Below are 26,568 nucleotides of genomic sequence, written 5' to 3'. Positions count from 1 at the left end.
TCCATATGTTCATAGAGCGGAATGATATCTCAGTCTCGGGCTCAATTTATCCATGCTCTCAGTGGGAATTGTGTTCCTTAGCCCGTCTCCAACCCTCCAACCAGTCAGCAGCAGCTTCTGGGTGATCAAAGAACCAGGCTTTTCCGTCAGCTTCCACCCGGAGGTGGGCTGGGAACAGCATTGTGTACTTTAATCCTTTTTCTCTGAGTTTCTTTTTGACGGCAAGGAAAGAACATCTCTGTTTGTTTTAAAGCTTGCGTGAAGTCTGGGAAGAAGGCGATCTCAGCATTCTCGTATCGGAGCGATGGGGCCTCCCTGGCATTTGGTAGTATTGTGTCCCTGTCACGAAAGTTAAGTAGTCGAGCCAGTATTGGACGGTGGGCCCAGGTTTCGGTCATCCCCGGGAACTCTGTGAGCCCTCTCAACTACAAAGAATTTCGACAGACCTTTGGGTTTCAGGTGGTTGAGAATAAGGTCTTCCATGAAGAGATCCGTGACTTGCCCCTCCGCCTTCTCCGGCAACCCAATAATGCGTATATTGTTGCGCCTGGTGCCCCCCCTCATAATCGTCCAGTTTGCTTTCAGTGAATTTACAAAATGATTGCAGTTCTTGAATTTCGTTTTGCAGGTGTGAGGTGGCATCAACTAGACTTGTCTTGGTAAACTTGATTTGTTTAACTTTTTCGCTAATTTTGGTGAGGTCTGCCCTAATGAGCGTCACTTCTGATGAAATCGTATCCATCCTCTGCTCCAGAGACGTTCTGACCCTGGTGATCGACTCCATGACATCTTTGAGAGTGAGTTCAGGGAGGTCTCCTTCTGACCCCCCATTGATCTATCTCTGGACTGCTGGTCATATAGCGCTGCCTTCTGGAGCGCATAGCGGGGTAATTTGTTCTGCTGGGTTACCTTGGGACCCTTAGTGCCCGACATCTTGGCTCGATCTGACGTGACTCCTGTTTCGTTTTTGTGCGGTGGGGTGGGGTGACGCCGTTCGCAGCCCTTCACTGGTGTGTAGGTGGGGGAGCTTACCCCCATAGGGATCCCGGCCACTAGAGTTTCTCAAGCTCGTGGGGGGGAGAATGGAGAGGAGTCCCCCCTCCGTTTCGACACTGATGTTGCGTGGAGAAAGCACTGGATTCCGCAGCAATTGCCCCACAAGGTGCACCCCTTTTGGCAGCGTCCCCAGAGCCCCCTCCAGCGCTGCCTACGCCTGGAGGGAGACCGTTGCCGATGTGCGACTTCTGTGGTTCAGATCTTCCTCCGGTCTCTGGGTCCACCGGTATTGGGCCCGGTCAATTTGATGAGGTTCTTTCTGTTTCCTGTGATGAAGTGCCGCTGCTCACTGGGGGCCACACATGGGGCCAAGACAGGGTGCGCGAGGTCTCAGTCGAGCACCGAGCCTTCGTTACTGCGGCAGTGCCTTCCAACCGCCTCAACGATTCCCAAAGGCAGGCCTGCAATATCGCACCACGGGCTAATTTCCAGCAAACTGGCCTCCCCTCGGAGAGTAATCCGTCGTAGGTCTCGGGTCCCGCTCGTCTCTCGGGGCGTCTGGATGGGCGGTGTGCTGTCAGCTTTCGCCTTCGGCTCTCGGTGGCACCGCCTGCAATGTTATGGGCCCTGTCCCCGGGATCATGCCAGGCGCAGGCCGCCTGCCGCTGTGACTTCCTCGGCCCCGGAAATCACTTTGGGGCCCAGTTTCAGCTCTGGCGAGGGCCGCAAATGGTGGCGACTGTCTCTCTGGCTGTGAGGGTCCTTCAGCCTCGATTCTTGGTTTGATGGTCTCAGTATGCCTTCCGACTGTTCATTCCTATCTCGGGGGTCGGATTTGTGTGACGGATGTTCGGGAGGGAAACAGATCAAACGGAGCAACTCTAACTTGCGGCCATCGCGCTACACTGTGTAGTCATGCCCCCAATTTGTTAAACTTTGATGTAGCTTTTGTGTATGAACTAAATCAATTGGAAAAGGAGTACAGTGATGACAGCGTAGACATATTTTCTGAGGTATATAAACAAGGGAGATAATAGACGTATGTCATATTTTAATCAGTAATACGAAAAAATTTAAGAAGAGGGACATAATATACAGGCAAACGATTAAGAGACTACAGGATCCAGAGAGTATGGTTGTACGTGGCTCCAACAAAGGAGGTAATGTTGTTTTGAATCCAAAGGAAACATATATACCTGAAGCTCATGAACAACTTAGTGATCCAGAATTGTATTGATGAATTACTTTTTCTGATTATTTGGAATTAAGAAAGGGGTTTGAGAAAGAATTGAACAAGGGGAGAGATTAAGGTTTCATTAAATTTGTCACAATGAAAATAGATTTTTGAAACAGGCACACCCCCAATTTTCTATTTTTTTATCTTATTCCTAAGGTGAACTAGAATGCCCATACTCCTCCCAGGTGCCGCATAACTGCAGCGCAATGGGGGATCTTTGAACATGTCTTATAATATATAGAATCTTCCTTAGGTCCTCTGGTAGCTAATCCCTTCACATATATAAAGGACATCTCAGACTCTTATGCAGAGAATTTTTGATGTAGAATGGGAAAAAGATATGTTACTTATGCTTACTTATGACGTGGCACCATTTTACACGAGTAAATGCCATAAAGATGGCCTTAAGGTAGTCAAGCATTAGCTGAGTGTCAGACCGATCAAATTTTACAAGGAGTCAGATGTTACTTTGTATGATAGAAGGGTGTTTAACTAATAACATCTTTGTGTTCAATTGTGAGATATTCCAACCGTGTAGAGGGACAGCATTGGGCACCTGCATAGCCCCCAGCGATGCTAATTTGCATAAGGGCTGGTGGGAGGAGCAAGTGATTGGAGGAACTGCAATGGAAAAATGGGTTAAAAATATTATACTTTGGATCCACTTTATTAATGATCTCTTTATAATCTGGAAAAGATGCAAAACAGAGGTAGGAGCATTTGTTGAAGAGATGAATGTTAATGACCTGAACTTGACATTCACCAGTAAAATAAGTGATACTCAGTTAAAGTTTTTGGATGCCGCTATACAAGTTGAAGATCATAATTTGATCACCACGTTGTATAGGAAGCCCACTGCAGGCAATAACATTTTGCATGCACAAAGTTTTTATCCTTCTCCACTGATTAGAAGTATTTCCCTTGGCGAATCATTAAGGGCTAGATGAGTGTGCAGCATGGAAGTGGAGTATCAGAAAATTGGTAATGGGGCAGTCGCCACTGGGGAAAAAAATGCTTCTGCGGGTGGTGGGAGCAGACCTTTGATTCCTAACCTGCGCTTCTGCAGGCAGTAAACTCAGGTGGCTTCATGCCCCATACACCCCACATTATCACAAATTACTGCTAATTACCCCACATAGGCCATCATTCATGGCCTGTTAAAAAAAAACATTGATAACTTCACTGCAACATTTGAAATGGACTAATTGATGACAAGACTGTAAAGGTGAGGGCATCAAGTTACAGTCACCTTGGAGCACGAGTTATAGTCACTAGAGATAACTATAACTGGTAAATTTCAGTGTTTTTTTTTGTTTAAAGCTTTACATTGTCACTAAAACTTACTGTTATATATATATATATGTATCCAATCAGATTTCTACACCTGATTCATCAACAGCCCTTACAGGGGAAGATCTGGATACATTACGTATCCTATCTAGTCAGCAGTCAATAGGATCTGATGTTGCCCATGATGTCTCTTGCATCCAAAGTTTTGGCATTGAACAACGTGCCCCAAGAACCAATTTCAAACAAACATCAACTTTTGTACCAATGTCTACTTATGATACTATAGACATTTTTGAGGAATCTGTTAAGAAAGATCTTATGAAATTGAGACTTACAGAAAATAAGAATTTACACAGTAATCTTACATTGAGACAAAGGATTGCCCTTTCACAATTAATGGATGACCCTGATTTAATTTGTAAACCTTCTGATAAGGGAGGGAATGTGGTGCTAATGACCAGGAAATTTTATGTGGAGGAAGCTATGAGATTACTCTCAGACAGGACATGTTATTGCCTAATTGCTAAACTGGAGTATATAGAAAGCATTGATGAATATCATATGTTGATTCAAAAATGGTTAGATCGTCCTATGCTTAATTTTGATGAATTTAAATATCTAACATGCCAATACCCTATCACAGCTACCTTTTATCATTTGCCTAAAATACATAAAAATCCAGTTAGACCACCAGGTCGTCCAATTGTATCATCTATAGGATCATTTAAGGAACACATGTCTCAATACATTGATTTTTTCCTGAGAGAATTTGTACAGACACTATTCTCGTACATTAAAGATACAACACATTTCATTAGGAACATTACTGATACACCATGGGAATATGATATGCTCATGATTGTTCTTGACATCACAAGTCTCTACACCAACATAAAACATGAACATGGCGTACATGCAGTGCAATACTTCTTGAAAGAAAGATCTCTTCAATTTACCGAATACAATGCCATGCTCATTGAATTCATTATGTTCTGCCTTAATAATAACATCTTTCTATTCGATAAACAACATTATCGACAGATCCAAGGTACAGCGATGGGCACCTACTTCGCCCCCAGTTACGCGAATTTGTTCGTGGGCTGGTGGGAGAGGCAGGTGGCCCGGGCTGATGCATACAATCACTGGACTAAAAATATCATCTTATGGTATAGATATATAGATGATCTGTTTATCCTATGGAAGGGACCCAAAAGTGAGGCTGAAGAATATATTGCAGCATTAAATAACAATACCCTGAATCTCCATCTAAGTGGACAGCTCAGCACGCAACAAGTTCCCTTTTTAGATCTTAAGGTTTTTGTCCAAGATGGGAGAATATGTACAACTCTTTTTAGAAAGGAGACTGCAGGGAATTCAGTACTGGAAGCACATAGCAGTCACCAAAAATCACTAAAAAATAGTATTCCTTATGGAGAATTACTGCGTGTAAAAAGAAATTGTTCTCGTGAAATAGACTTCCAGTATGAAGCATCTGCTGCCATTGAAAGATTTAGATTATGAGGTTATTGCCCCAATCTACTAATCAAAACCTTAAGCAAGGTTAACAGAATTCCCAGGCAATCTCTATTGGGTACCCATCATATAAGTGAAAAGACGGAACAAGATACTTGCAGGTTTATCACAACCTTTTCCAATGAGACTAACACCCTGAGAAAGATTCTCTGTCGAAACTGGCATATCCTGAAATCAGATGGAGTTATTGGTGATTCCCTACCAGCTTATCCACAAATAACATTCAGGAGGAGTAGATCTCTAAAAGATAAACTGGTCCAAAGTCATTATGAACCTACACCGTTCATTCAACGTATCAGCAATGTCACCGGCTTTTTTCCTTGTCTTAAATGCAAGGCGTGTAGGCACAGCAAAAAAGTGTTAGCATACAATGTTCCTGGAATGAAGAAACCCAGACACATCAACACATTTTTAACTTGCAACACACCATTCTTTGTATACTGCCTTACATGTCCCTGCCCCAAGCAATATATTGGCAGCACGATTCACCCCACTAAAAAACGCATCCTAGAACATGCACGAGCCATCGAAAAACAAGATCCCTCATATCCCGTGGCTAGACATTTTGCCCAATATCACAATAGTGATAGAAATTTACTAGCATTTTTTTGTCTGGACCACGTTGCAATTAGTGACCGTATAGGAAATCGGGAACTTAGATTGAGAAGATTAGAATCCCGTTTTATTATTGACCTTCAAACTACCACTCCTTATGGTCTTAATACAGAGGAAGAACTGGCATGTCATCTAGGGTAGCGTACAGATATTCGGACATTTGGGGACTCATCAATTATCATTATTTTTGCTACGCTGTAATTAATGCCCATACAGGGCTCAATTTTTTTTTGTTTTGGCTGCTTTAAATTTAATAAGGCTATCTATGCAAGATGCTAACTACTGCCTCAGAAATGATCGTTGGTCGATTTTGCTCATATAGAGCTCAATTATGTTTTGGTTCTTTTAAGATTTGAAGGCCACTCACGCAAGATATACTTTGATTGCCATAGATACGATTATCTGTCATGATTACATTCTGTTTGTTTATATTCTGACTGATGAATTTAACATGAAATGTAAATATCGTTTGGACTAAATTACATGAAATGTGAATGTGATTAGGTGATAAGATTACTATTTCTTCGTAATTGTAATCGGACCGAGAAATACTGTTAAGTCTTTTTTCTTTGTCCATGGTCAGTGAACCGGAACTAGAATCAGTGACCCGGATATATACATACTCGAACCAACTGCACCTTGTAATACAAGTCGAAAAAGGCGTGAACGCCGAAACGCGTCCTGCTGCTATCTTGGTTATGAAATAAAATATTACCGAGAAACCTTGCTGTGTGCGGTCCCCTTCATTCGATGAGTGGAGATTCTAGAGCTGGATATATATAGATAGTTATAGTTTTGACCGTGTTTCCATAGGAAATCTGAAAATTCTATTTTGAATAACTTTGGCGCCGGTTGACGAATCCTCGCGAAATTTTGAAAACTAAAGGGGCGCTCCGCTCAGCTCCTACCCTGAAAGTCTCGGGGTGATTTGTCAAGCGGGGGCCGAGAAAAAGGGGGGGTCCCAAAACACGTTTTCCCCATGCATTTTTCCATAGGACCTTTAGTCGCAGCTACAGCCCGAACGGCTGAACAGAATTACTTGAAATTTGGCAGAGAGGTAGCCATAAGGTCAAGGAAGTGCCTTTCGCAGGTCTGGTGTAAATCTGTTCAGTATTTCCTGAGAAAATAGCATTTAAAAGCATATCAATATCTATACGCGCGCAGGGTGCGCACACTGTGCAAGCCGTGTGCGCGCACCCTGCCGCGCGCGAGCGTAATTCTGATTGGTTGTTAGATGTCAGTAAACATTCGAATCGGTCGAAATCAGGAAGTGTCGGCCGCCATTTTGTCTGTCGCACTGAAAAGGAAAGGTGGAGAACGTGAATAGGGGGCAGGGTAGGGAGTTCTTGACCCCCTAGCCATTGTCAGGGGGTCACAGTAGGACCACGAAGGGCAAAAAAAAAGATTTACATTTTTTTTAAAAACATCGCGAGGTGCGCGCACTCTGCGCGCACCCAAAAAAAACCATTAAGAAAAATAGAAATAAAAATCAAGTTTAAGTGTTTAGATATTAGGTGGCTCTAAAAAGAGCCCTTGTGTTTATTGAGTGTTTTTCGGTACCTACAAGTAAGTACCGACGCAGAGTCTAAAGTTCAAGAGGAAGACTCTGTTCCCTTCATCATTGAATTGTACACCGTCTCCTCTATAAATGTCTTGCATGTTGTAACGCAAGTTGTTGTGGTATATAGAACCCATACCATAGTCTCTGAGGAAAGCAGAAACAGACTTATTGACGTGCTTTCTTGCTTTGTCAATCTGCGGACAAAATTGGTTGGACCAGTTCCACTTTTGCCCTTGGCATATATTAGAATATACAAAGGCAGTTTGTGGAAAGAGTGACATCAATTGCAGAAAGGTGTCCTTAATAAGCATTTCCAGACCTACCCCAGTTAAAGTGCCTAGGTAATTTCCACCACAGTGCACAATAATAAGGTTAGGCTGTGGGAGATGTAGAAAGGTTTTCACCAAAGGCAGTAATTGGTGCCACTTTAATCCTCTCTGACCAATCCATTTAATGTCTACATTTGGCAAAGCAAGGTCTTTTACATTACCTCTTTTTTCTGCAAATTTTTCACTCCAGAAGACATAGCTATGACCTACAATCCACACTGTGAACATCTTCCAAGGAGAACAGGATGCACTCAGGAGGTGTCTTTCAGTAGAATGGCAATATGAAAAGAAAGACAGTTGAAAAATGGAGGCATACATACTTCTTTTTTAGAAAAAGAACTCATTGGCTGATTCAAACCATTTTACAGTTAAAACTAGGCTGTATGTTTACATTTGTAAAAACATGTTTTGGATTGGTACAGAAAAATGTGTTCCCACTGAACATTACTTTGGATTTGCTGTTAGGTTTGAAAAGTCAAGCACTCTTGCTCTTTGGATTAGAAACATTGTGTGCTGAACTTCTGACCTCTCTGCTCACACCAGTGTTCCATGGCCTGTTGCTATGGTAGCAGGCAGAAGTCATGCTGCGGGAAGGGATGATTTGGAAAGGGGTTGAAAGTTGCAACCAATAGAAATGTGTGATTCCATTTGAAAAAATGTGGGAAGGACTGTGATTCGACATTTACATGTATATGTGTGAAAAAAGAGAGGGAAAAATTGCCATTTACTGGGTGTGGTGAGAGGAGAGAGGTGTACAGCTCTGAGATTCTGGCTCAGGTAATCTGCTGTTTGAGTGCCACATTTCTTTCTCAACTAACTAATTTTAAAGGTGAGTTATGAGTTTGAGAGGGGATGTATGTGGTGATTTTTGATATAAATATTAGAATTGTCATTCTTCTTTTAAAGTTGTGTTTTACATTTTGTGTTTTAGGAGATATTTAACTGTCTTGAACTTGTAAGATATTATGGAGTATGTCTTCACTGTAAGTTAAGGTGTAGTGGTATCACTGAGGAATACTGTTTTGTGCCTAGAATCACATCATGGGTCTGTCTGCACACAGGATTTGTTGTCAGAGATTTAATTTGTGTTGCTCTTGTTCTGTTAGCCTTGCACTTGCAGAAAAGGGGCAGGTTGTTTTCTGAAAGTGTGATGGTTAGCATTCAGCAGAAATCAGTTATTCACAAATGAGAGGCAAATGCAAACACATTTGAAAATAGCATGGTACATTTTCCTACCACTTTAAAAATTTGTTTTACATTTTATGTTAAGCAAGATATTTAAGTGCCTTGAACATGTTAGATATTATGAAGTATGTCTTCACTATAAGTTAAGGTGTACTGGTATCACCCAGGAATACTGTTTTCTGCCTAGAATCACACCATGAGACAGTGTGCACACAGGAATTGTTATCAGAGATTTAATTCGTGTTGGTCTTGTTCTATTACCCTTGCACTCGCAGGAAAGGGGCAGCTTGTTTTTTGTAACACATGGTCATGGTCTCAAGGAGCTGTTAGGACATGTGCTCTTTTCTGCTTGTCTAAAATATAAGAAAAATGTGTCAGGCTGTCACAGTAATTATCACTTACTCCACCACAGTACTAAATGTGCTTTCAAATTGCCAAAGAAAATATCGCTTTGTGCTTAGAATCACACCATGAGTCTGTGTGCACACAGGAATTGTTGTCAGAGATTTAATTTGTGTTGCTGTTGTTCTGTTAAACTTGCACTTTTAAGAAAGGGCCAGTTTCTTTTCTTCAACTGTGTTGGTTAGCACTCAGCAGAAATCACTATCTCAAAATGAGAGGCAAATGCAAACACATTTGAAAATAGCATGGTACATTTTCCTACCACTTTAAAAGTTGTGTTTTATATTTTATGTTAAGGAAGATATTTAAGTGCCTTGAACATGTTAGATTTAATTTATGTTGCTGTTGTTCTGTAAAACTTGCACTTTCAGGAAAGGGCCTGGTATCACCCAGGAATACTGTTTTGTGCCTAGAATCACACCATGAGACAGTGTGCACACAGGAATTGTTGTCAGAGATTTCATTTGTGTTGCTGTTGTTCTGTAAAACTTGTACTCGCAGGAAAAGGGCAGCTTTTTTTCTTAAAGTGTGATGGCTAGTACTCAGCAGCAATCCTGATCTCACAAATGAGAGGCAAATGCTAACACATTTGAATTCAACAGGGTAGATTTTTCATCCAATCTTGTAATGGGTGAGGTAGTTCCTACATGTTCAAAACTCCAATTAACCCTTACCACACATGTACTCTTACACACATATCTGCAGTGTTTATGCAGTTGTGCAAGTCTCCATGCAGATCTCTCTTGCAACTGACAATACACAGTCTCCAGAAACACACTCTTTGCACACATGCAGCAGCTTCTCCTACACTCCCATGCGTAATACTCAGCTTTGTGTTGTGTTTCAGATAGCAGTGTGTAACGCAAACACATTCAACGTCATTAAGGCTCATTTCCTTTGCTGTAGTCTAATCACTCACCCTGTAACACATTGTCATGGTCTCAAGGAGCTGTTAGGACATGTGCTCTTTTCTGCTTGTCTAAAATATAAGAAAAATGTGTCAGGCTGTCACAGTAATTATCACTTGCTCCTCCACAGTACTGAATGTGCTTTCAGATTGCCAAAGGAAATATCGCTTTCTGCCTAGAATCACACCATGAGTCTGTGTGCACACAGGAATTGTTGTCAGAGATTTAATTTGTGTTGCTGTTGTTCTGTAAAACTTGCACTTTCAGGAAAGGGCCAGCTTGTTTTCTTCAAATGTATTGGTTAGCACTCAGCAGAAATCACTATCTCAAAAATGAGAGGCAAATGCAAACACATTTGAAAATAGCATGGTAGATTTTTCACCAAATCTTGTAATAGCTGAGGTTGTTCCTACATGTTCAAAACTCCAATTAACCCTTACCACACATGTACTCTTACACACATATCTGCAGTGTTCAGGCAGTTGTGCAAGTCTCCATCCAGATCTCTCTTGCAACTGACAATACACAGTCTCCAGAAACACACTCTTTGCACACATGCAGCAGCTTCTCCTACACACCCATGCGTAATACTCAGCTCTGTGTTGTGTTTCAGATAGCAGTGTGTAACGCAAACACATTCAACGTCATCAAGGCTCATTTCCTTTGCTGTAGTCTAATCACTCACCCTGTAACACATGGTCATGGTCTCAAGGAGCTGTTAGGACATGTGCTCTTTTCTGCTTGTCTAAAATATAAGAAAAATGTGTCAGGCTGTCACAGTAATTATCACTTGCTCCTCCACAGTACTAAATGTGCTTTCAAACTGCCAAAGGAAATATCGCTTTCTGCCTAGAATCACACCATGAGTCTGTGTGCACACAGAAATTGTTGTCAGAGATTTAATTTGTGTTGCTCTTGTTCTGTAAAACTTGCACTTTCAGTAAAGGGTCAGCTTGTTTTCTTCAAATGTGTTGGTTAGCACTCAGCAGAAATCACTATCTCAAAAATGAGAGGCAAATGCAAACACATTTGAAAATAGCATGGTAGAGTTTTCATCAATTCTTGCAATGGCTGAGGTTGTTCCTACATGTTCAAAAGTCCAATTAACCCTTACCACACATCTACTCTTATACACATGTCTGCACTCTTCATGCAGTTGTGCAAGTTTCCATGCAGATCTCTCTTGCAGCTGACAATACATAGTCTCCAGAAACACACTCTTTGCACACACGCAGCAGCTTCTCGTACACTCCCATGCGTACTACTCAGCTGTGTGTGGTGTTTCAGATAGCAGTGTGTAACGCAAACAGATTCAATGTCACCAAGGCTCATTTCCTTTGCTCTAGTCTAATCACTCACCCTGTAACACATGGTCATAGTCTCAAATAGCTGTAAGGACATGTGCTCTTTTCTGCTTCTCTAAAATATAAGAAAAATGTGTCAGGCTGTCACAGTAATTATCACTTGCTCCTCCACAGTACTAAATGTGCTTTCAAATTGCCAAAGGAAATATCACTTTCTGCCTAGAATCACACCATGAGTCTGTGTGCACACAGGAATTGTTGTCAGAGATTTAATTTGTGTTGCTGTTGTTCTGTAAAACTTGCACTTTCAGGAAAGGGCCAGCTTGTTTTCTTCAAATGTGTTGGTTAGCACTCAGCAGAAATCACTATCTCAAAAATGAGAGGCAAATGCAAACACATTTGAAAATAGCATGGTAGATTTTTCATGAAATCTTGCAATGGCTGAGGTTGTTCCTATATGTTCAAAAGTCCAATTAACCCTTACCACACATCTACTCTTATACACATGTCTGCACTCTTCATGCAGTTGTGCAAGTTTCCATGCAGATCTCTCTTGCAGCTGACAATACATAGTCTCCAGAAACACACTCTTTGCACACAAGCAGCAGCTTCTCGTACACTCCCGTGCGTACTACTCAGCTGTGTGTGGTGTTTCAGATAGCAGTGTGTAACGCAAACAGATTCAATGTCACCAAGGCTCATTTCCTTTGCTCTAGTCTAATCACTCACCCTGTAACACATGGTCATGGTCTCAAATAGCTGTAAGGACATGTGCTCTTTTCTGCTTCTCTAAAATATAAGAAAAATGTGTCAGGCTGTCACAGTAATTATCACTTGCTCCTCCACAGTAGTAAATGTGCTTTCAAATTGCCAATCAAATATCGTTTTCTGCCTAGAATCACACCATGAGTCTGTGTCCACACAGGAATTGTTGTCAGAGATTTAATTCATGTTTGTCTTGTTTTGTAAGACTTGGACTCGTAGGAAAGGGTCAGCTCATAGGATTTGAAAAGCTCAAAAAAAATTGTAATGAATTAAAATTACATAAAGGTATATTTTTTTAGTTTCTTGCAGGTATTGCTGAGCAACAGTGAAACAATTTAAAGATGCCTATAAAGTCAAGAAAGAGAAATGAAAAGCAACAACAACTATATTTGAAGACAACTGGTAACAAAAAAATAGGAGGAGAAGCTCGTGTTGGAAAACAGAAAAAGTCTTCTGGTAAGCAGACTAAAGAATTTTTAAAAAATATCTTCAAAAAAAAAAAATGATCAAAAGATAAATTCAAACAGTGTTTCAAGTACAAAACAACAACAGAGTCAACAGCAAAAACAAAATGCTAATATAGACTCAGAAGTAAGAAAGAGTGACTTAACACGAAAAATAGATTTTAAAAACATTCGTCGAAAAATGTTTCAAAGAAGAGTGATGTTATATTTGCTAAAGGATGTGAAAAAATATAAGAAAAAAACCAAATTTTATAAGAAAAAGAAATTTATTGAAAGTATTGTTACGAAGGCTTTAGAAATAAAAAAAAACTATTCATTTTAATTTTGAACAGGATGCGTAGATTAGATAAATTAGTCAATGCAATGAAGTCACAAAGCAAAAGGAAAAGAGAAGTGAAAAAAAATACCTTTTGTAAAGTGTTCTTAGGAGAATGGAAGCATAGTTCAAGTACTAAGCCATTTTTTAATGAAGAGAGTTATCTTCAAAGTAATAGTTTGTTGCATGCAGTTGACACCAATGGTAGAGCATATGAAGTGAAAGATGGTTGTATAATGGAAAAGGAGAAAATGGTTCCAAGAAATGAGGAAGAAGTGATGGCTGATGAGCTTATGGGGAGACGTCCTAAGGCCCCAGTGTACACTTGGAATTGTAGTAGTATTTGTACTGTGCGTCAGGAATCTATTGATAAATTACGTGACTTTCTAAGAGAATATAGTAAAAAGAGTGTTAAACAGAAAATTAAGGTGCTTCAAAGACTAGATCCATGCAGAGTGAGAGAGAATACTGGTTTGCAAGGACATTCTCTGGCTTGTCTATCTAGGAAAGTGTGTCAAAGTGTTTTTCACCATTTTAGGATGCTGGCTGTTCATCATACTGAAATGAGAAAGTTTGTGAGAACATTGTATTTTGCTAAAAGTCCAGCACTAAAGTTAAATGAGTTGAATAATGCTCTGTTCCGTGGATCTGTATCAGATGTAGTGAAGGTTACTGATGAAATTCAGTTTTGTTACTTTGGTCCAGAGCAAGAAAGTGCAGAAAATGCCACAGTTATTGATGAAAATGTGGAAGAGAATGTAGAACTTACTGTTAGTAAAAATTTTGAAGATCAAATGACAAAATTTACTATCATCTCTAATGAAAGACCAAATATTACTTGTATTTGTTGCAGGAGAAGCCATTATAAAAATCAAACAAGGAATGTTGATCTGTATAAAAAAAGTGAAAATGAAGATAATTATAAGTGGAAATATTTTGCAACATATATATTTCTGGAAAATTGTTTTGATTTGGGTGAAGATCAGCGTATTTGTAAATACTGCTATAACAAGTTAGAAGAAAATAGAATGCCAGCTAGAGCTGTACATAATAATTTAGAATTGGTTGATATTCCTCCAGAACTTTCTGATTTAAATACGTATGAGTCTATACTCATTCAATGTGTCCATCTATTTCAGACCATAGTGCGTATGGAGCCAAAAACTGGTAAATTACCTCCTTCGGATTTACAAAGAGGTTTAAAAGGAAGAGCTGTCTATTTGCCATTGGATTTGAAAAAAAAATGGAAACAATTGATGCAGATACTTTGGAAACTGAACCATTAATTATTCTGGTTAATGGTGTACCTACAAAGAATAAGAAAATTTGGCAGGAGCTGGTGGATGTACGAAAAGTACAAAGAGCAAATTTGTATTTGAAAAAAAATAATAAATGGTATGAAGCCATTTATATGGATGAAGATGGAGAAGAAATACTAGAAGACACAGGAATACCAACTGGGCAAATTGAAAAAGTGGATAAGTCAAAAGAAGAAGAAATTTATGAACATTTCAGCATACATCCTCTTCATTCTAAAGAAGTTACGGGAAACGCTATTGATCTGTTTCAGATGAAGAAAGCAAAAGCAACTCCTGTGAGTGTATGGGAAGAGAGCTTGGAAGCTCGTTGTTTTCCCTAACTGTTTCCTACAGGAGAAGGAGGACGATATGATGAACGTCCAGTACAGATTCCTGCTTCGGAGTATCGGACTACAAGATTATATGCAGAAGATCCCAGATTTCGTCAAAGTATTCCTTATTTGTTCCATCTTTTATTTGAAAGTGACTTGTCAGTACTATCTTATGCAGTAAATCACATTTTGAAAACTGGAGTACATCTACGTAATGTGACTGCAAAGGATTTTATGAACAAAGTGCAACAGCGAGATGATCATTTGGAATCTCAATTGATCAATTTGATGGCTTGTCAGCGTGGGACTAATGAATATTGGTACCGATGCCATGGAGAATTGAAGTGTATGTTACAGAATTTAGGAACTCCTACATGGTTCCTTACCCTAAGCTGTGCTGAGTACGCTTGGGATGATCTTCTGGATTTTCTTCGAGAGGCAAATTCAAATATTGAAAACATCCAATACAAGACAGCAGGAGAATTGTGGTCATTGGATCCGGTTAATGTTTGGAGATATTTCAATCATAGATTTGAGGCTATGATGTCCTTCATCTGCAATAAAAAAAATCCACCTCTTGGAGAAGTTGTGGATTTCTTTTGGAGAAAAGAGTACCAAGCCAGAGGTGCTCCTCATATTCATATGCTCTTGTGGATCAAGGATGCCCCAAAATTTGGAACAGATTCTGATGATGCAGTTTTAAGTTTCATCGAAGAATATGCAACATGTGCTATACCTAAAAGCACAGAAGAGAAAAATTTAAAAGAGCAAGTTTTACGTTTCCAAAGTCATCAGTGTGGAAAATACTGTTGACGAAAGTACAAGAGTAAAGATAAATTCTACACAAAATGTCGATTTGGATTTCCACGACCTGTTCTTTCAAAAGGAAGAGTAAACAGTTTTATGTCAGCTGTGTGACATACTATTACAAGAAAATCGCCTAAGAATACCTACAACCTAAGAAGAAAAGAAGAGTCAAAATATATAAATGACTACAACCCAGTCATTTTATCCATGTGGAATGCTAACATGGATATACAGTATGTGGCTGACAATTCTATTGCTGTTGCTCGCTATGTCACATCTTACATCACTAAATCTGAGAAAACGGAATTGAAGGAAATGTGGGAAGAGATTTCTCACGAGAAGACTGTCAGTAAGAAGCTATACAGTTTCAGTTTAAAGATGTTATCGCATCGAGAAATTGGATCCTACGAATGCTCAGATAGGTTATCATCTGCAAGTCTGTACTCGAAATACAGAAGAATAATTTGGGTAAGTTTAGGTCTTGCAGGAATGCGAAATCGGGAACTGAAATCTATTCGAGAAATTGAATATTTAGCAGAGTTCGAACCAGAAAGTACAGACATTTTAAGAACAAACATGTTGGACACATATTATCCACAAAGAAGTCATCACCTTGAGAACATGTGTCGCTATGAAGTGCTGCAGAACTTCATTTTTAAACGGAATGCCACAGAAGATATCAACAATGGAAAATATAAAGTCAGTGGTGAGGAAGGATGTTTGGTGAAGCAAACAAAAGGAAGTTTGATAAATCACCGGAAGCTGAGTTGCGACACTCCTGACAAAAAGGAATTTTACTACTTGGCACTTTTGCAGCTGTTTAAACCATGGCGTTCAGAGGACGAACTACTTGGAGAATTCCAGAGTTATGAAGATTCCTTCAATGCTAGCAAAGACAGCATAGAATGCAGTACTTTCACAACTTATGTTCAAAGGTTAAATGAAGAAATTGAACAAGAAGCAACAATTGCAGCTGAAGTAGCTAGAGACAGTTCTCAAGACAGTCAAAGTTCTGGGACATTCAGTCAAGATCCTCTAGGACAACCAATCGTAGAAAATGAAGCAGCAATAGCCATGAATGAAGTGGAAACAGCTATGAATCAAGCTCAGGAAGATTTAGTAGACTTAACATATTTGGAGCAGCAACTGAATGAAGAACAAAATAAAATGTATGCAGAAGTCAGAAAAATAATTGATCACGGATTACTACATGAAAATAAAGAGTGCAAGATGGCTGCCGTGTGGAAGGCTGTGTAGGCAGCTAGCTCCCTGGCTCCTGGCGCCTTACTGTTTTACCGCCAGAGAAGGAGAAACTCAGATATCCTGCGTGCTCAATTGATCGAAAACCGGCTATGTGGCTCCCGTGCTGGTAATTACGAGCTTGCTTCACCTGTGTTTCGATGACGGAGATCACGCTGCTCAGCATCGGATAGCCGCCGTTACTACCGCGGCCGCGGAAGCCGCCCGGGCTGGCCACTAGGAGAAAGCAGAGAGGCAGGAAACGGGAGCCCTGCAGCGTTGCAGCGCTGTGCGGAACCTGAGGTGCTTTTTCTGTCCGACCGTAGGCTTGAATCCGGAGTAACGCGCCGGCAAGGAGGCAGAGAGGCGTCGGCCGTTTTCTAGTAGACCCAGTAGTGGAGAAGAAGTGCCTTATAATCGTCTTTGAGACTATCGGGATCCGGAACCTGGTGCTTGGAGCTCGGAGCTCGGCTTGTGTATGCCTTTAAAAGATACAGACCTGGTGAGACAAACTGCTCAGCACTAAAAACGGAGAATCATTGTTGCGCTTCAGTAAACAGTGGCTATATCCTGTTACAAAATATCCTGGCCCCCAGCTGAGCTCACGAATGTTGCTAAACTTCTTCGAACTTAATCGGCGGTCTCCGCTGTGGCGTGGTATACTCTGCTTGTGTTGGCCACAGAGTAGCGTTTTTCCTGGAAGAGGTGGTTCACGGAAGAAGAAGAGGACGCCATTTTCATCTTCCATAGCCACACGCAGCAATAGAAACATTGGTCCTGGACCCGATTCAAGCAATATGGAGCAAGAAAACGAGGAAACTGAAATGGCAGAGGCGACGCCATTGTTCCCTGGCAAATCCTCCATCAAACAGGGTAAGAATTCTAATAAGGGGGCTGCTGCTAAAACCAATGAATCAATCGGCATAAAAAGCTCTAATTTACAAACTGTGCCAGACTTATTCGTAAAGCATGCCGCAAAAAAGAAAATAATTGACAAAGCTAACCAAAGCATTGATATAACCGCAGGTCAGTCTGCCAATCAGGTACTCACAATTGGTGATAATCAGAATGACTTTAATAATCCCTCTATTTTGTCATCCGTTTCAATTCCGACCGACTCGTTGAAGAAGGGGGGTATGGGACCTGTAGTCCCGGATCGAGATATCACCGACAGTGCATGCTCTCTTTCATCACCGGTATTATTACCAAATGAAGCATCAACTGTAAAAGAAACCAGCGGGCACCAACATAATCAAGAGCTCCCTGAAAATTTCTATTCATTATCAGAACTCTCATCCGACGAAGCAACTGGTCCTAATAAAGACTGGGCAGACTTTAGTGGAGAAAGTTTATCTTCTGAGGGTGAGATTAGTATGAGTCCTGACAACACTAATGTGGGAACCATTATAAAAAAGAAGCTGAGGAAGAAGGGATCTTCTCGTATAACAAGCCAAGAGGCGGCTTCTAATTCCTTATCTCCCAATTTAATAATCACCGCCTCTGCTATTGATAATATTCCAGGGCCCAGCCATATCGCTACATCTGTTTCTGGGCTACAGCAAGCGAATAACGAAGAGATCACGCTGAAAACAATTTTTGATACTATGATGTGTCATAGAGCAGAGAGCAAGGCCGAGAACCAACGTACGCAAATGACATGTGCTAAAGTCAAAAATGCAGTACGACGTGCAATTAAACTATGCTCAGAGACTGCTGACAGGGTCACTGAGGCCGAGGCTAGGATATCTGTATTAGAAGAAGAATGTATGGCTCAAAGACAGGAAGCGGGAGATTTCAGAGTACAGAAGGATGACCTATCCGATAAATTAGCTAGTTTGGAAAATCAGGCCCGTAGAAGCAATTTGCGTTTTCTGGGGATCCCTGAAAATAAAGAAGGAGGGGACCCGAGGAAGTTTATTATTAACTTATTAAAAGATGCTTTCCCTGATATCACTGATTGGGATTGGGCTCGGGAAATACAACGAGCACACAGATTTCCTTTTACAATAAGGAAACCACGACAAGGTCAAGGTCAAGAAAATTATCCTAGAGCCATTCTGGTGTCATTCAATAACTTCCTTGCTCGTGAAGTGATATTTGCAAATGCTAGACCTGACAAGAAAGTGGATGGTCCAGGGTTTCAGTTCTTTGTTCGACCGGACTATTGTCAAGCTACTGTGGCTCAACGATGGCAATTGAAGCAACTAATTCCTGACTTTCAGAAGAAAGAAGTGGCAGTATTTCTTCAAGGCCCTGCAAAATTAAAAACAATATATAAGGGTCAGACAAAATACTTTATTTCCACAGTCAAAGCTAAGGAGTATCTGGAATCTCTTTGAACAAATAAAACGATTTTTGGATGTGTAATATGATAGATACAGAATTGGGGCGTAATAATAGTATTGCACTGTATAATAATTATCTGACTGCAGGTTCATTATATGTCTCTATCTCCATCTCCATATTTGTCCTCCTTCTTTTCTGCTTTTCTTTCTTAGGGACGCCACGGGTCGGGGACACGGCATCCATTCGCTTCAGGAACTGATAGTTCCTGTGCCTCATACTCTGGGGAGGGTGGGGGGAGGGGTTCTGGGATCAAGGGTTGGGGTGGGTAAGGGCAAGGGCTGGTGGTGGGGGTGTAAGGCAGAGGTGTTCAATACAGGGATGTTTATAAGGCATTTAAATGGTAATATTGAAGAACAAATATGTTTGATGACGGTCAATAATCTGTTTTTATTATTTTGGAAATGTATAAAAAGGTGAAAATATGTTCCATTAATATTAATGGTCTCAATGATTTAAAGAAGATTGCCATGCTTCGAACAATGCTTCAAGGGTTGAATATCGATCTCCTATGTTTACAGGAAACTCATATTTCATGGGATAAACGTTGTCTCTTGAATAATCTGGGACTAGAAGTCTTGATTACGTCTAAGCAAATGGGTATCAAAAGAGGTGTTGCAATTTGCATGCGAAGGGGAATAGGGAAATGTGTAAAAACTCTTTCTGATAAATGGGGTAGATGGGGATTGGTTGAGCTTAAAATTGGAAACTGCAAATTTACTTTATGTTGTATCTATGGTCCCAATTTGGATGATGCTGAATTATTTAATAATATGAATGCAGAACTATCCACCTGGGCACAACCGACCATAGTTTGTGGAGACTTAAACATACATATGTCAGCTGACTGGGATATTAAATTAGAGAAGAGATATATGGGCAGAAAGGTCAAAACTTATAAAGCACTTAGAGACCTGGTTCTAAGTAATGGATTAACTGATGTCTGGAACAAATTTCATCACAATGACCCCGGATATACTTTCTTTTCTACTCCTCATCAAAAATTTGTTCGTTTAGATTATTTTTTTGTATCATCATTTTTTCTGGAGAAAACTCGCATCGAGATATTACCACAAGTCATCTCAGATCATAATCCTATAATTGCTGAGATGCAATTTTCTACTGACCGCCCAAATTCTATCAGATCCTGGTCATTTCAAAGAAATTTATTACTAGACGAAGAATACCTTCAATTTATGGTTAATATCATTAAAGATTATTTTTTGATAAATAACGATACTGCCTCTCCGCAAATAGTCTGGGACTCTTTCAAATCTATTATACGAGGCGAGACAATCAGTTTTGCAAATTATAAGAGGAAAAAAAACCAAGTAGATTTTAGGGACAGGCTAAATAAGATAAGGCGGGTGGAGATGGAATTATCTGTCGCATGCAAAAATAATGCTAATATAGAGGATGTACAAACACGCTTAACTATTGAACGTTCAGGTCTTCGCACACATATTGCTGAAGAAGTAGCTGCAAAATTTAAACAATATAAAACGGAACGTTATGAACTTAGCGAACGCACGGGTAAAATTCTAGCTCAGCGTTTACGACAAAAATCTTCTTTTAATGAAATATATTGTGTCAAAGATACAAATGGGGTCTTTCACGAAAGCAGGGAGGGAATATTAGAGGCATTTCAGGGCTTCTATAAGACATTGTATAACGACTTTAACAATGAAATTGACAAGACCCTCGATCCCAAAGAGTATTTACAAAACATCAACCAACTTTTTCTGTCCACAGAAGATATAGATTTATTTTCTAGATTAATAAGTTGGGAGGAGATTGAAAGGGCCATTATGAGTCTCGCAGCTGGTAAAGCTATGGGGCCCGATCAGATTCCTCTGGAATTTTATCGGACATTCAGACTTTTGTTAAAACCAGAGCTGCTTAAAATTTTTAATGCAGCATTCCAAGAGAAAGCTCCTGATTCCTGGTCTACAGCTACTATAGTTGTGTTTGTCAAAAAGAATAAGGACCCAAAGGAACTAGGCTCGTATCGTCCTATCTCCCTGATTACAGCTGATAGTAAGATTTTTTCCAAAATTCTTGCAAACAGACTAAACGAAGTTATGCCGGGCCTGGTTTCTAATATCCAGCATGGGTTTATTAAACATAGGGACACTACAGATCACGTTAAACGTGTTATTGCAATGCTGGATTGGGCCCAAGCAAAGGAATCCCCAGTCGGAGTTATCTTACTTGACGCTGAAAAAGCGTTTGATAGAGTAGACTGGGGGTTCCTTTGGTCCGTACTAAAATGGAAGGGTTTTCCACCACAATTCATTAAAGCTATTCAGTCACTTTATTCTAATGCAAAGGGTGTAATAAGATTAGGCACGGATATATCTAGCCCATTTTCAATTACTAGGGGGACCAGACAAGGGTGCCCCTGCTCTCCACTTTTATTTGCACTTTATTTAGAACCCTATTTGAACAGATTAATTATAGAGCCCGGTATTCCACCTGTACGGCTCCATGAGATAGACCATAAGGTCCTAGCATATGCAGACGACGTGGCCATTGTCACTTCCGATTCTTCTTCTGCCTTACCCAAAATAATAGAAATTGCCAGTGAATTTGGCAAATTATCTGGGTACAAACTAAATATTTCAAAAACCCAAATTATACATTCTAAAACCAGTATGCCTACTGATATTGTCTTAAATGATACTGCCACATACCTTGGTGTAACCATATCATCTAAAATAGATGACATTGTTGGATTAAATCTGGATCCTTTACTCACATCCACCAATAGAACTTTAGAAAGGATAAATAATTTACATTTATCTCTATTCGGACGGACTAATGTTATCAAGATGTTGATTTTTCCAAAATTTCTCTATTTTTTTCGTACTATTCCATTATTCTTCTCTATGTCTCTTTTTAACAAAATAGATAGGATGTTGTCCAGATTTTTATGGGGCTATCGTCGTTCAAGAAGATCCCTAAAATGGTGCATCCTACCGCCAGAACGTGGTGGGTTAGGATTCCCGAATTTTAGAATGTACTATTGGGCTATAACTCTCAAAAATATAAAGGTTTTATTATTTCATGATCACATTAACGAAACTTTTATGTCACCATCTATTTTTGAGATGCTTATGGGTGCTCATGCGCGCCAATGCTTATTGATATTCATGGAGCCAAGCTATTACAAAAAAACAAGATTTAAGGTTCTTCTCTCTGCTTTTTTGGTGTGGAGACAAATTAACAAAACTTTAAGGATAACTTTAAAATATAATTTTTATACACCAACTTGCTGTAATCTCTCTTTACCTGGCATTTCTCAAGATATTCCTATGAATCGATTCCGTCTGGGACAGATTCACTCAATTGGGCAACTGTATCAAAATGGGGCTTTAATGTCTTTTTCTAACCTTCAAAATATATTCGGTCTATCCAGAAACGAATTCTTTAAATATTTACAAATTCGCAGCTTCTTGGAAAAAAAACACCTCTTACATACCAATGCGATGGAGACCAATATAGTCATGGAAAATGTTAGGAGGGATAGCCGTATTGGCACAATTTACCAATCAATGGTCAACATGTTGCATGATGATCTTGATTTCCAAACCCAGAAATGGGAAAAGATACTGTGTACAGACGTAATTGATCTTGCAAGGGCATTTGAGATTAGCAATAAAACATTAGTTAACAGCTCTCTTAAAAGTCAACACTACATGGCATCTCTAGATCTCTATTACACACCGGCAAAGCTGGCTAAATGGAAAGTTACGAAAGGTATTAATTGTAGCCGCTGTGGAACTCTAGCAGCTGATTCTTGTCATATGTTTTTTAGCTGTTCTGAATTAACTGTACTTACAAACAGGATAGAAAAGTTTTTGACCAATCTGCTCAATGTTAATATTAAACTATGTCCATCTGTGATTATTCTTGGCTTATATGCTCCATCAGAGAGCTTAACCGTTGATCAAGAACATTTTCTTTTTATTGGAATGTCTGTTTATCGTTCATGTATTACTTCAAGATGGTTAGATTCTGATCCACCATCATTTGAACAATGGTTGGGAAAATTGTTAAATGTTTACAGAATGGATAAAGCTGTGTACAATTTGAAAGGACACAGAAAGAAGACATTTGCTAGGAAACTGTGGTCTCCTATTGAAAACTGGATTTAATCTAATGTACTAAAAATTGTGCGATGGATTGTCATTGTCTAAAATGTTTTTCTTTTCTTTTTTTTTTTTTTCTCTTCTTCTTTTTTTTTCATCCTTGTACCCTGTTTGCCTCTGCCATTGAAAATAATAAAAAAAAAAAAAAAAAAAAAAAAAAGAAAATAAAGAGTGCTCATGCACATCTTTTGAACCAATGAGAATGTATGTAAGTGGACAAGCAAGAACTGGAAAACGTTTCTTAATTAATGTAATTAGAAGCTACCTACAGAAGAAAATGGATTCCATTTTGTCTTGTGTTGTTACTGCTCCAACTGGGTTAGCAGCGTATAACATAAAAGGAGTTACCTTACATCGTTTGCTAATGTTACCAGTAGAGCACGAGAACAAAATACAGTACCACAAACTAGCAAGAGAAGCATGCTTGGAAGTTTCAAGAGTATTGAAGAAAATGAAAGTACTCATTATTGATGAGGTAAGCATGGTATCAAACTTAATGCTTGCCTTTGTGCATTTAAGAATGCAGCAAATTCTGAAGACAGACTTTGACGTGTTATTTGGAGGAAAACACGTCATAGTTTTTGGGGATCTTTTGCAACTTACTCCAGTTAAAGGACAACCGGTATTCCATACACTTACACATGAAGACACGAAAAAGTCGTTAGGAAGTATAGGCAATGTAAATATTTGGACATATTTTGAGTATAAGGAACTCATTACCAATATGAGGCAAGCCAATGATGAGGACTATGCAAGTATTCTGAAAGATATAAGAATTGGACTACTCACAGAACATGGCAGAAAAGTATTACAGAGTCGATTGCTGAGTACTTTGTTTACAACAGAAGAAATAGTTCCAGAGAAAATATACAAGAAAATTGCTGAAAAAAATACTGTAATCTGCTTAATGCCAACACTACATGAATGCTCTGTATTCAATCAAGAACTTTTGAAATTGGAAAATGAAGAGATCATAAAACTGGAAGCTGTGGATAAAATTCAACATGAACGAATGACTATTATATTGACAGGCAAATTGGCTACTAAATTGGATTCTCTGGAGAAAAACATTTCAAAAACAGCTGGTTTGGAAAAGAATCTTTATGTGTGTATGAACTGTAGAATAATTTCAAGACGTAATTTGGATGTAGAAAAAGGTTTAGTGAATGGAGCTATGGGTAAAGTTGTGGGTTTTGTAAAGTACCAGAAAAAAGATGGAATTGAATTCTTAAAAATAAAATTTGATCAGATTGAAGAGGTTAAAGTCATTAGTCGTTGTTCAGTTTTTGCTAGTGAAAGACTTATATGTACGTAGGAAGCAGTTTCCGATTTCTCTAGCATATGCTGTAACTATTCACAAGTCTCAAGGATTAACTGTTGATAGTAGGCCTGGGCGAAAATTTCGTTCCGTTCGCGGAAATTGCGATAATTTGACATTTTCGCGTTCCGCGGAGAGCGCGAAAATGTCAAAATTTCCGGTTTCCGCAGCTTGGCGATAATTTGTTTCTTGCTCGCGCTGTAAAATAATACATTCTCGCGCGCGCGCGATCGCCTTACCTGAATCCCTGCGTTCGCCGACAAGTTTTCTTGATCCGGTCGCGTTCTCCATGAGATGTTGTATTGTTTTTAGCCATTTGCGCTGTCTCGCGACAGTTCGCGCCCGCAGTGACGTCATGCGTCGCGCGATCACGTCTTTCTTCTCGCGATCTTGCACCGCGAGACAACTCAAAACAAGATGGCCGCGCCCGCAAGCAAGCACATGGGTAAGTTGGCGACCCGCAACCATGCAGAAAATCTCGCGAACATGCGGGAAAAAAACTTCCGCATCTTCGCGATATTTCCGCTTGTTTGCGATAATTTTAAACATTTTTGCGATAATTTGCGAAAGTTAATTTCGCAAATTCCGCCCACCCCTAGTTGATAGTGCTTTTGTAAACATTGGATCTACTGTGTTTAAAGAAGGTATGGCATATGTTGCTTTGTCACGCGTGAAAAAATTATATGGTTTATTCATGATAGACTTTGATGACTCAAAAGTAAGTGCTGATGCAAACTGTGTAAAGGAGTATAATAGATTAAGAAGAAGCTATGCTCCTCATTTAGGTCAGTATCCTGTGTTTGAAAAACGTGTTGTTTGTCGGAAAAGGAGATTTAAGAATATCTGTAATGAGGATGTACAGAAGAGAAAACAAAAAGACAGTGATGTGACTGCAAGCAAAAAGAAAAAGGACAGTGTGGAAGAGGTTGTTGGTTGTCATTTTGAAAATAGCTCTGGTGTCAACTGCTACGCAAATGTAGTGCTGAATGTTGTATTTTATCTTGAAAGTTTGAATGAGCAGATAATACTAAATCATGAAAAAAGATTCTGTTCTTTGCTGAGTCTCCTTTATGAGAAGCTGAGTAATGATAAAACTAAAATAGAAAGTGCTTCTGATGTTAGAAATCTTTTAGATGTATGTTCTGGATGTACACAGTTTACACAAAATGTCCAGCAAGATGCACAGGAATTCTTGATGTATATCCTGATGGTACTGGAAGATGAAGGGGTAGAAGTAGAAAATTTATTTGGTGTCTCTTATAAATGGGAACATTGTTGTGATAACTGTATGAACACAAGCAGTACTAATGTTGATTCTGAAAGGTTCATATATTTACCATTACCAGAGAGTAAAACAGTGACTTTTAGTAAATTAGTTAAAGATGCTAATCACAACATGGAATGTTCTGAATGTAAATCTGAAATGTTATCAACGTTATTTTTAAGGAAATATGGACAGTATGTAATTTTAATGGTACAACGTTGTAGAGCTGATGGAACAAAATTGGAAACTTTACTAAAGAAGTTTGTTGGTAATCAATTATCTATATCTGGAAAAACTTTTGTAGCAGTTGCAATAATTTTTCATGACGGTCCTTCTATAACTTCTGGTCATTACACAGTTTATCTTAAATGTGAAAAAGGATGGACACTGTGTAATGATTCTCAATTGATTTTCAAGCAACGTTTGCCTAATGATTTACCCAATTGTTACTTAATTTTTCTGAAACCCAAATTTTAAATACTAAAATCAGCATCGGAAGAAAGCATTATTTAAATTTTTAAGGATTAAAATTGGATATTTCACTCAAAAAGGATTTTAAACTTACCATTTGGCCTCAAGGAAAGGTAAAACAAACAATTGTGGACTTCTTTGACAGATATTATTTTGGAAAATGTTCTTTTGCAACAAGGTTTACAGATGTTATTTCTTGAAAATTGTTAATGTACTTAAAAGGTATTTTTGACATTTCTATTAACCTCTTCGATGCCGATGACGGAACGGTTCCGTCATGCACGCCGGTTGGGCTGTGCTTATGACGGAACCGTTCCGTCATGGCCCCGCCCGCGCTCAGATCTTTCAGCACTGCGCGGGAATCCGCGCAGCGCTGAAGAGGTTAAGGTATGTTTTAGTGAGGATACATTTGGGGATTTTTTAAACAATCTTTCAGATTG

Source organism: Triturus cristatus, chromosome 4_1, assembly GCF_964204655.1.
Source record: "Triturus cristatus chromosome 4_1, aTriCri1.1, whole genome shotgun sequence".
Taxonomy (NCBI): domain Eukaryota; kingdom Metazoa; phylum Chordata; class Amphibia; order Caudata; family Salamandridae; genus Triturus; species Triturus cristatus.
The sequence above is the reverse complement of the archived record's forward strand: the minus strand, read 5'-3'. Positions refer to the sequence as shown.